At 43.2% G+C, this 12,516-nt stretch overlaps 1 pseudogene; it reads left to right on the top strand.

The window, feature by feature from the left end:
• The first annotated feature begins 12 nt into the window (after positions 1–12).
• LOC116094425 lies at positions 13–894 on the top strand (annotated as a pseudogene).
• Positions 895–12,516: the final 11,622 nt, after the last annotated feature.

Genomic DNA, 12,516 nt, shown 5'->3' with positions numbered 1-12,516 from the left:
GACCTCAACTACATGGTCTACATGTTCCAGTATGACTCCACCCATGGCAAATTCAACAGCACAGTCAATGCTGAGAATGGGAAGCTTGTCATCAATGGGAAGCCCATCACCATCTTCCAGGAACAAGATCCCACTAACATCAAATGGGGTGATGCTGGTGCTGAGTATGTTGTGGAGTCTACTGGTGTCTTCACCACCATGGAGAAGGCCGGGGCCCACTTGAAGGGTGGGGCCAAAAGGGTCATCATCTCCTCCCCTTCTGCTGATGCCCACATGTTTGTGATGGGTGTGAACCATGAGAAATATGACAACTCATTCAAGATTGTCAGCAATGCATCCTTCGCCACCAACTGCTTAGCTCCCCTTGCCAAAGTCATCCATGACAACTTTGACATTGTGGAAGAGCTCATGACCACGGTCCATGCCATCACTGCCAGTCAGAAGACTGTGGATGACCCCTCTAGAAAGCTGTGGCGTGATGGCTGTGGGGCTGCCCATAACATCATCCCTGCATCCACTGGTGCTGCCAAGGCTGTGGGCAAGGTCATCCTAGAGCTGAATGGGAAGTTCACTGGCATGGCTTTCCATGTTCCTAACCCCAATATATGAGTTGTGGATCTGACATGCTACCTGGAGAAACCTGCTAAGTATGATGACATCAAGAAGGTAGTGAAGCAGGCATCTGAGGGCCCCCTGAAGGGCATCCTGGGCTACACCGAGGACAAGGTTGTCTCCTGAGACTTCAACAGCAACTCCTATTCTTCTACCTTTGATGTTGGGGCTGGCATTGCTCTCAGTGACAACTTTGTAAAGCTCATTTCCTGGTATGACAATGAATATGGCTACATAAACAGAGTGGTGGAACTCATGGCCTACATGGCCTCCAAGGAGTAAGAAGCCCTGGACCACTCACCCCATCAAGGACACTGAGAGCAAGAGAGAGGCCCTCAGTTGCTGAGGAGTCCCTACCCCAACACTGAGCATCTCCCTCACAATTTCCATCCCAGACCCCCATAATAACAGGAGGGGCCTAGGGATCCCTCCCTACTCACTTGAATGCCATCAATAAAGTTCACTGCACCCAAAAGTAAAAAAATAAAAAGTAATATATAATAAAGATAAGCACTTTGGCTCTGTTTGACCTTATACCAGGATGTTCTCCTGCTTCACAGTGGCTAAGAAGCAGAGGAACCAGCTAAGCATGAACTAAAATCTTTCATGTTATAAGCCAAAATAAATTCTTCTTTAAGAAAAAAAAAAAAAGAAAAATAAGAACCAAAAAGGACCTGGCATGAAAGAGCTAGAAGCATTAAAAGGAAACGTTTAAAGGAACTTGGCCAATCAGATGTATACTGCCACTGTTGCCAAGGATTTGATATCAAAGATATACCAAGCAAATAAATAAACAGCCCCAGGTATGTACCATACATAGATTGCACCACTTCATGATGGCAAATGAGTATTCTTATAGCTCTGAACTTCTGCTCCTTCCACTGTGTCAAAAGGCAACCATCTGGAAGGAAAATGCCTTATCAAAATTTGAATCCCGTCCACTAGAGGATATGGAAAGGCAATCTTCAATTGACTGATAATCCAGAGCTTAGACTGCCTGTGGACTGAGGTGTCATTAAAACCTAGGGAAAGAAAGTATTCTTGGAGTTCCTGAGAATTACTAATATTATATGGTATCTGTCAGATATTTTAATTCCTGGTTAGATATTTAAAAGTTCTAAGCAATAGCAATCATTGGAAAAGCATCAAGTATGCTTGCTTCCAAATATTTCTAATAAATGTGACTCATGAACATTAAATATTTTTTATTGATTAGAGACATAGAAAGAATTATTATCCCATGAAGCAGATAAATTAAGGGTTTATCTGTACCATTTGTGCAGTAAGGCCTAGCATCTTTATGTCCTTGCATTGTGCACAGGTCATCTGCGTGATGGTTGCAGTGAAAATAACACAGAAAAAAATAATGCCATGCCAATTTCTAGGCCATAGCAGTGAGAATCTGACAGTCCTTTGTTTTAAGTAACCCTCTCTAAGATCTGGATCTATAATGAAGTTCATTTCCCTGAGATTTTCATGCCCTTCAGCTGGAGCCAGCTAAGCCTAAAGTCACTTTAGACAGGTGTCAGAGCAGGAAGTCAAGTCATAGAGAATGATTTCAACTAGCTCCATCTCCCAAAGGAATCACACCAAGTAACCTCAGCTGATACTTCACAGAAGAGGGAAATGACACAGCTGAACCCTGTCTAAATCAATCATTTATAAAGGGACAAGACATGGTACACATTGATGGTTATTATTTCAAGCTATGAGGCTTAGAGAAAATTTTACATATTAATAAATACACTAAAGATTCCCATCTTGTAAATAAGGAAACAGATTCTACAACATTAGATTTTCTCAAGAAAATCTTTAGCAAATTATAAATAATATTTAAAACTTTTTCAACTGCTCATTATTTTCACATGAGTAATAACATTGTACCTTGGTTTTCCTATAACAAATGTGTAAGATATATAAAGATCTCATGATATATAAGATGTATAAGATGGCTCATGATCTCAAAGGTTTTAGTCCATGGACAGTTGATCCTATTACTTTTGAGGTGAGAATGAACCAGCAAAGTATGTTCTGCTGTGTGTAATAGGGCAATACTGCTTACCACATGGATGCTGGGAAGCACAGAGGCCAAGAGGAGCTAAGGTCCCATAACCATTCAAGAACATAGTCCTAGTTATATAAGTTACATAACTTCCTTCAACTATATTGTGTCAAGTTAAGGACCAATATTTAGCATAAAGACCTTTAGGGAGTATCCTGCCTTGGCTCCCAAAGACTCATGTTCACCTCATAAAAGCAATATGTATTCTGTACACTACCAAGACTCTCCAGTCTTCAACATTCCTAAAAGAGTCCAATATTATTGTTTCCTCAAATATTTAAGACAAACTCTGTTTTTAAAAAGTGGGGAGGAGAATTTCATGCTTGTCCCAGTATACAATGGCAAGAGAGAGATGGGATATCTTTCGAAGGACAAAAACAAGAATCAAAGCAAAAGTGAAACCTAGCAAGGCAAATACTAAATCCTATATAGCACAATGTGGGCTCCAAAATTCTTGGGCAATCTTGCTTCTAGGACCCTTCTAGATAGAGTACTTTGATAATCTGATAACTTTTTAAACAGTCTGCCCACCATCTGCAGCCTTGCTCAGTAGACATTCTACACTATTAGCAGCTATAACTTTGTGGAGTCTTCAATGACACTCTAAGTTCAAACTAAGGAATCAAACTAAGGAATCTTCAATGACACTCTGAATTCAAACTAAGGATTCACTACTGAGGGGCTTCTTATAGGGGTTATGAACATATCATTGTGGGTCTACATTCTGCCCTGCCTTTGTGGTGCTCAGCACTACTGTTGAGGAGGCAAAACTAGGGGACTTTGACTGCATTTGCCTTGCTCCATGGTGCTGGGCTTCAGGGAAGTGATGAGCACTGCTCAGGGGGTAGGAAAATGCAGCCTAAGATGTGGGAAGCTGAAACTGGTGTTCTTGCTAGAAAACCACACAGAGAAGTGGGGAATGAAGTGTAGGGGTCTATGGCCCATGACAAAGATGGGATGGGGGCTCCCAAACTCCTGGAACTCAGGTGTCACTGCTGAGTTATGAGGAGTTGAGCAGGGAGGGGAACAGGTTGACAACAGGTTGACAAGCTGGGGCTGGGGAAGTGGGAGCTCCAGCTTAGGGCATCTGTAATTGTCCTTAGTCCAGCAATGGTTGTCTGGGGGTGCAAAGAAGCCTTTTACAAGAGACTTAGGCTGTGGTTTGGTAGTTGAAGACCTTCTCCATGCTCCCCACAAAGATTCTTGATGAAAGAGACAGTCCGTGTTTATCCACACTCTTTATTGACTGTTCAACTTGGAAAATGGATGCATGCCAACGTCTCAGAGTGGACCAGAGATTAAATACCTTTTGCAGGGAGGCTAAACCCTCAGACCTCTAGGTATCTCATTAGCTTGGAGAACTCTGTTTTAGGCTAAGTGACCACCAGTCACATTTTCTTATGTGGAAAGGGTGGCACTCGTTCCAGGCCAGGAATCTGGATGGGAGTAGGAAATTACCTGCCATCTCAGACCCACTTTACCTAATGAAGTGTCCCAGCATGGGCCACTGTTCCACATATAATGTTCAGCCTGTCACTACAGGCTTCTCTTTGAGATCTACATAGAAGCTTCCAAGACCCTATAGTTCTTGCATTCTTCACTCCTGCAAAAGCAGCTTCATTCTGGCAATGCCAAGTTATACTGATGCCCTGAGCTATTCCTGGACTTCTTGAGCCAGTGCTGCAGTAGACTGTGGGTATAGCAACAAATAAGATCAAATTATTGGAGCTAAGGAAACTGAATAGACTTCATGTGCCTTGTAGGGTATACTTTCTTTTTTCAATTATTTAAGAATCTCATATTTTGAACATACTCACCTCTAGTCCTCCCCTTACATTCCACTCACTGCCCCAATCCTTTTGCTCCTGTTAGGATCACTTCTTTCTTTCTTTTATTACTAACATGAGGAAATGAATCCCACAGAAAGAACTCCCTTAAGTGATCCTATGCAAATGTGTTCCCTGGGGCTCTCTTCTCAAATGGGAGGGTTATATTTTGATATCTTTGAATCTATTGTATATACTGTCTTGCCATTTCTAAGTTCCCCTTGAGGTGTCTTCATACTGCTAAAGTGCAAAGACTTGATTAGTTTTTAAAAGGTTAATCTCTTTACCAACTGCATTCTCCTTGGAGACAACATTAAAAGAGGTATTTTTTTTTTTCTGGCCAAAATAAGTTTTCCAAAATGTTCCTATCCTTCATGCATTTACTCTTCTGATAGTTAAGATAAAAGCAGAATAACAGCTACTCCACTTGAAGAATGCTGACTACCTCAAAAGTCCTTCAGCAGAAAAATTAGCCTAGCACTTAATGAGTTGATAGTTTTTTTGAAATATCATGGGGTAGCTTATGATAAATGTCCAACAAAGTTTATTTTTTATGAATCCCCATAACTATGACATTTAATGTCTGCATTAATTTTACAATTTTATTCTTAAATACTACCAAAATCTCTCATTCATCTCCACTTATGCCATACTAGTCTTCTTGTACAATGCTTATCAAAGTCCTACAAGCCAGCCTTAATAGCTGTTAATTTTTTTATTTGTTTTTTATTAGATATTTTCTTTATTTACATATCATATGACTTTTCCTTTCTCAGTTTCCCCTCAAAAAATAAGAGATTAAAAAAAAAAAAACCCTCAAAACAACAAAAACAAATCACTGCTGCCTCCCTCCTCCCCCTGCTTGCCACCCCACCCTTTCCCACTTATTGGCCCTGGCATTCCCCTACACTGGGGCACAGAACCTTCACATAGCCAACGGTCTCTCCTCCCATTGATGATCGACTTTGCAATCCTCTACTATACACATGCTGTTAATTTTTATCTCAGGCCATAGCAACACCTACACATCTTTATACCAATTTTCTGTGTTGGTTAACAACATTCCTGAGATAACCAGCTTAAACAAAGAAAAGTTGTTTAGGCCCAGTTTGATCATCTGGTTCATTGCTTTAGAAGCTCTGAAGATATAAGGCATCATGAGAGTGACTAGGAAGCTACTCAACCCATGGTAGCCAAGAATCAAAAGAAAATTCAGTTCAAGGACCTAATATTTGTTTCAAAGCATGTTCCCAGATAAATACTCCTTAAAGTTGTCACCAAACTGAAGATGAGGTAATTAACATATGTGCCTTAGCATTAGGAGGTATCACAGGTTCAAGCTGTGTTGTAACACAAAGCCAAATAGCTGGCCTACTGCAGAAGGTCTTTGTTGTTGTTACACCCTCTTATTTATTGCTCATATAGATCAAATAAGATCAAATTACTGGAGCTGAGGAAATGGAATAAACTTGAAGTGCTTTGTAGTGTATACTTTCTTTTTTTAAAATTATTTAAGAATCTCATATTTTGACCATACTCACCTCTTCAGGTCCTCCCCTTACCTTCCATTCACTGTCCCAATCCTATTGCTCCCAACATTGAAATCACTTCTTATTTTCTTTCTTTCTCAATAAAATCTAGTGTGTGTTGCCCAGGTAGTCTCTGTATTGCAAACTGCTTGGTCTGCAGTCAGGCAACCAGAAATTTCATTGTAAAAATAAAAATATAAAAACAATCTATTTTTTCTTCTCTGAATAATGTTAAGGAAGCAGTGTTTTGCAGTCACCACAGGGAAGATGCACATATTGATGTGTTAGAATGGCAAGTCGCTTCAGAATATACCACACTCTAGGCCCGAACAGTTCCACATATAAGAGGTTTAATAGAGAGAGAGGGGGCAGTAACATGGAAAGAGAGGAGGGGGAGAGAGAGAGAGGAGGAATGTTCCCTGTATATATATGGGTTTTGATATAGTGGCTGCAGGTAAAAGTGGGAGGTGAGCCCAATAGATTCTGGGAATATGGTGGCTGTTGCCCCGGTAATAGGTCCATGAGACCCGCCTATGCATCCCCACAGGCTTTGGATGCCCTGATGCTAACATACCTCCCTTTTTGATATTATAAAGAGAAGGAAAGAAAAACGGAAGGGGAAGCAGATGGTGAAAAGGGAATGAGGGGCATCATGTCTCTTAAGCTACTTTCTGCTGTCTAGGGGCATTGTCAATGGGGTGTGGGGGTTGCTGGCTTTCACCATTGGGATCCACTTGGCAAACGTTTGCATCAGGTTCCTCTGTGGACAGTGGCTCATCTGTTGGCAGCAGCTGGTAATCCTGTAACAGGAGCTAATTAAGAGTTTGGTTAGAAATTTTTTGTATTTGTTGTTGAAGAAATGTAGAGACAAGATTAATGAGGCAGGGAGCAAATAACACCAGGAAGATGACTAGGAAAGGAGTTACAAATGGGAGTACCCACTTCCATATGGGGTTTTCAAAAATCTCAGAACTGGAGGTCTCATGGTCCCTGACAAATTTTTTATGTCTGACTGTAGCTCCTGGATTTTCTTTCTTACTAACCTGGATTGGTTGACACAGAAGCAGCATTCTTCTTGGAGGAGCAGGCAAAGACCACTTTCTTTAGCTGTCAGGACATCTAGTCTGCTGTCTGTTCTGAAGCACCATGGCTGCCAAACAATCGATCTGTTTTTGGATAGTAAGCACAGTTTCAGACATTTTTTGAAAATCGATTTGAAATGGAGAAGTGAATGTATTATATTGGATCATGGAAGTTGTTATCCATGCGACTCCAGTACCAACACCTATGGCTATTCCCATAGCAACCAAGAGTGGCACAACTTGGACTGCCCTTTTATGCTGGGCAGCTATCATATCTGCAACTGGGATTGTCAGGGGCTTGTTTCCCTGGATTACTCCCAGTTCAGGGAAAAGAAGTCATATGTGAAAACCTGACCAGCTAGCAGGTAGGCAATGATAGGCATGAGTGCCACAAAGAATTGATGTGTTTTGGATTGTAGGGCATTGTGGCAGAGATGATACATCAAGGGTTATGGTTCTATTGCAGTCTAGGGAGCTCAGCATTCCCATTGAATGAGTCCCAGAGGCTTTAAAACAGGTTTCCATGCAAAAGAGAGGGACAGAGGTAAGGTATGGAGTCAGGGCGACACTGGAGCCAGAGCAACTGACAAAGGGTGAGGTAACTTTACTTGGCAATATCACTGGAGATGCTGTAAGTGACAAGAGTGAGTTAGTTCCAGGGGGTACACATAACCAGCACTCCTTAAAGCATCCAGGTCTGGTGACATTAAGGAGTTGGTATGCCGAGGTCAGGGTCTGAACTAAAAGACGAAATGACAAGTTAGTGCCATTTATGAGGGGTAATGTCAAAGAGATAAGGACCTCAGAGGAGTGTTTGATTATCTCCTCTACTTTTCCGATATCCAGGGGTTGGGCAGTTGAGACATATTTTCTCTAAATATGGATGGTACTTACTGGGGCCCCGGGCTGATTTTTATGATAGAGCTTACCAAGGACTCCTGTCTCCCACCTGGAATCCCATGGGTCTTGTATGTAGAAAAATAGTGTCTTGCAATGTTGATAGAAGAAATGATTGATCCGTGATCCTAGCATATGTATTTAACAAGACCAATATGGGCAGCCCCCATATTCATCTGGCCATTTTCTACAATAATCTTTTGTCTGGTCAAAGAGAAAGCAAGTACAGAGATCATAATATTTAGATGGGATTACAGATACCGGGATGATAGCAATTTGGATTGGTTCCAGGCATCTGGCTATGGAGCAGTTTCCTGACCATATTTGGAAAGACTGTTATCTGTGGTGGTTTCTTGAACCTCAAATCTCCAGATATAAGGACTACCCTGGATGGAAATGAACAGCAGGGGGAGGATGAGAAACCCGTGTCTAATTCAGTGAGGTTGAGCTTGGCTGCTGGAGTGGAGTCTCATTTTCTGGGATTGGGGACAAGGTGGGTGGTCTTGTTGTCCTCTGGAGTTTAACAGAGCATGGTCCTGTTAAGATTGATGTGTATAAAGAAGAGTCATTTTTAGGTGGAGGAATGAAAGGTTTGAGGTGAGACAGATGGACCCAATGAGAGAGTCCCTCAAGTTTAGCAGCTGTAGGGGTCACAAGAATTACTTTAAAAGGGCCCTGCCATTTGAGAGAGAGAGAGGTGAGGGCTGATGACCTGGAGGGGATAGAAGGACTTGGTCTCCAATGTTGATAGGTAGTTGACAGGAGACAGTGTATGGCCGGCTGAGATAGATGGTGATCAGCAAAGTTCCATAGGAGAGAACAGAGGTGGAAAAGTAATGGAGTAAGTAGATGATCTGGAAGGGGAGAGAATTTAGATGAAAGACCTGGAGTTAGGACTGGATGTTCATACATGAGTTCAAATGGAGAGATGAGGAGAGGTCGCTTTGGGAGAGCTCGTAACCTGAAAAGAGCCAGAGGTAGGAGTTTTACCCAATCAAGATGAGGTTTCTGTGACAGCTTAACAAGAGTGGTTTTTAAAAAGCAATTAGTTCTTTCTACCTTACCAGAAGATTGAGGGTGGTAAGGAATGTGAAAATGCCAGGGGATATTTAGGGCCTTAGATAGGATTTGAGAGACTTGGGAAGTAAATTCAGGACCATTGTCTGACTGGAGAGAGGCTGGGACACCAAAAGAGGGGATGATCTCTTGGAGGAGGGAATCAGAAACTGTCTGAGCCCTTTTGTTAGTAGTGGGAAATGCCTCTACCCACCCTGAGAAGGTGTCCACTAAGACCAGGAGGTACTTGGCATGCCTGACAATGGGCATGTGGGTAAAGTCAACTAGCCAGTCAGTTCCAGGAAAGGAACCTCTAGCCTGATGGGTAGGAAAAGGGGTGCTATGATACTTTGAGTTGGGGTCAGACTTCTGACAGATTTTGCAAGAAGCAGTGATAGATTTTAAGAAGCTTAAATTCTCAGGAATAGGCTGTAGGTGGGTCTTAACAAAAGAAGACAATTATTGGCTGTTAGGATGAAAGAGTTGGTGAAGATAGGACAGAGTTTGGCAGGTGTCAGGAGCTAAAGAAGGTGGAGATGTAGGTTGTAGTGTAAGAATGTCCTGAGGAGGATGAGACAAGTCTAGGCCCCTAAGGGACGCAGCTCTAGCTGCTCTGTCAGCTCCGTTGTTTTCCCTAGAGACAATAAAGTCATCTGATCTACAGTGGACAATCCCAATGGCTGTGGGAAGATGGGAGGACTTTAGCATGGCCATAATTTGGTTTGCATTAGTTACTGATCCTCCTTTCGTGGTAAGTAACCCATGTTCCTTCCAGATAGCAGCGTGAAACAGAAGGATATGAAAAGCATATTTGGAATCTGTGTAGATGTTGAGGGATTTTCCCTATGCCAGTTGAAAGGCACAGGTAAGGGCTATTAGTTAAGCCTGTTATTTGTTGGTGTGAGTAGGAAGGGCCTGTGCCTCTACCACCTTGGTGTCTGACACTATGGCGTAACCAGATTTTCTAGCCCCTTTATGTAAAAAGGAGCTGCCATCTGTATACTGTTAGCATCACAACATCCAGAGCCTGTGGTGATACAGGGAAGGTCTACAGACCTGTTGCCAGGGCAACAGCTACCATATTCCCAGAATCCGCTGGGCTCACCTCCCACCTTTACCTGAGGCTGCTATGTCACAACCCATATATATATGGGACAATTCCTCCATCTTGCTCTCTCTCTCTCTCTCTCTCTCTCTCTCTCTCTCTCTCCTCTCTTTCCGTGACACTACCCCTACTCCCTCTCAATTAAACCTCTTACACATTGAACTGTTTGGGCCTAGTGTGGTACTTCCTGATGCGACCGCCATTCCAACACATCATTTGGTGCTGAAACCCAGGATATGGCGGTTTGTGTCAGCACTGGTTGCGCTGCCCTGCGATGGGACCGACAGAGATCACGACCACATGGAGCAGTCCCAACACTGGCAACCGCAACTGCTATCTGTACGTGAGTTTGTGGCCCCCTCAGCTGGCGGCTGCTTGCCCTGTACCAGGGCTACAGCAAGCGCCACAGGACTACAAACTCCTACCACATGAGCCATGTCCCACTCAGGTCCCATTCAGTTCCATGTTTTCCATTTACCAGTCCGCTATAACCAGTCGCACAGACACTGACATATTAATTAATAGGATCAGTCAAGGGGAGGAACTCCAGCTTTCCAGATAAGGCCTGGCCAACCTTCTCTGGAAACTACGGGGTTACAGTCAAGCCTCCCAGTTGACATATGCGTTAGGACTACTGCCATTGGGTGCCCAACCCTCGGAGGCAACTCTCGCTCCCAATCTTTAACCGGGCTCCAGCAGCCATCAAAACCTTGGATCTAGGGTGGGTTGCCTTCCCACAGCAGGCCCGCCAGGGTCTGCTGGATTGCCACTAGGGGTTTCTCATGACGACTTGAACCACTAGCCTTGGCAGTTAACTCTTTGGTGCTTGGATTGTTCTCAGGACTCTTGTACGAACATCCAATCACCGTCCAATGGATACCAGAATATCTTCGACCCATTTCTCCAGGCACCCCACTGGGATGTCTCCTAGAAAATCTCAAATCTTTAAAGCTAATGCCTGACTTGAAGGCACCAAAATTAATATATCTCTGCAATAAGGTCTGGATTAAATATCAACTAGATGAGAGTTCAAAGTAGCCACTTAATGGCAACCTAGATCCAGCTATTTTAAGGGATCTTAATACATACTGCCAGCTAACTGGTAAATGGAAGGAGGTTCCCTATGTTCAAGCATTCATCTATCTCTGTTCCAGTCCCTCCTTGTGCTCTTCTTGTTCCCCAACCCAACTCCTCTTAGCCATGAAATCTACAGAACCTCAAGTTCCTCTAGATGACGCTACAATGCTAGATCCAGCTAATGAACCACCCCCTTTTCACTGTAAACCTGTCTCCACACCAACAAAAACCCAAATTGCTGCCTCAGTTTCTCCTCCTCACGAGGATGCTCCAGAGCCTGCTAGCTCTCCCTCTCCGAACCCCTCCCCTTCTGTGCCAGATGTGGGCCACTCCAAATGCCCCACATTGGCAGCTACCTTCCCAAATAGAAAACAGGCTGGGGTCCTATACTTCTAACACTTCCAAGTTTATTAAAGAGTTCCAGTATATCACTCAATCTTACAGCTTGACTTTCCATGATGTTTATATGATCCTTACTAACAACTTACTTCCTAAGGAACACAGACAAGTATGGGAAGAGACAAGAGTGCATGCAGACGGGATTCACCAGACAGACAACACATACCCAATTGGTTCTGAGACAGTGCCAGAACAGAATCCCCAGTGGAATTACAATTCTACAGGTAATATTTTAGCCAGGGACAAGTTCATTACATGTCTTCTGATTGGTCTTAGCAAAGCAGCCTTAAAGCCAGTAAATTTTGAAAAACTCCAAGAGGTTGTCCAGGACAAGCAAGAGAATCCATCTCAATTTTTAGAATGCCTTATGAGGCTTTATTACAGCATACCAATCTAGACCCTGAAAACCCAGAAGGTAAGCAACTTCTGATGACCTATTTCTTTTCCAAGAGCTACCCCGATATAAGAGCTAAACTTAAAAACCTGGAGAGGGGACCCCTAATTCCACAGGCAGAAGTCTTAGGGCTGGCCTTCAAAGTGTACCATGGGAGAGAATATTAGAATCCGCAAACAAAAATACCATATGCTGGCAAAGGCTGTCCGACCAGCCCCAGCCACTACCCTGGACTCATGGTCTCCTAAGACTTAGAAAACATCAGGCACCTGCTACCTGTGGTAGAAAAGGTCATTGGGCAAAATCCTGCCCTAACTTCCACAAGCCAAGAGGGCCATGCCTTAGGTGCCATCAAGAGGGACATTGGGCTGCTGATTGCCCTCATGTTATGCAAAACAGAGACACTCCAAGATAACCCTCCAACTGATCTCCTAGGCTTGGCTATGGCTGACTGAGGAGGCCTGAGCTCCCCTGACC

The sequence above is a fragment of the Mastomys coucha genome, unplaced genomic scaffold (assembly GCF_008632895.1).
Source record: "Mastomys coucha isolate ucsf_1 unplaced genomic scaffold, UCSF_Mcou_1 pScaffold16, whole genome shotgun sequence".
In the NCBI taxonomy this organism is placed as follows: domain Eukaryota; kingdom Metazoa; phylum Chordata; class Mammalia; order Rodentia; family Muridae; genus Mastomys; species Mastomys coucha.
The sequence above is the reverse complement of the archived record's forward strand: the minus strand, read 5'-3'. Positions and strand labels throughout refer to the sequence as shown.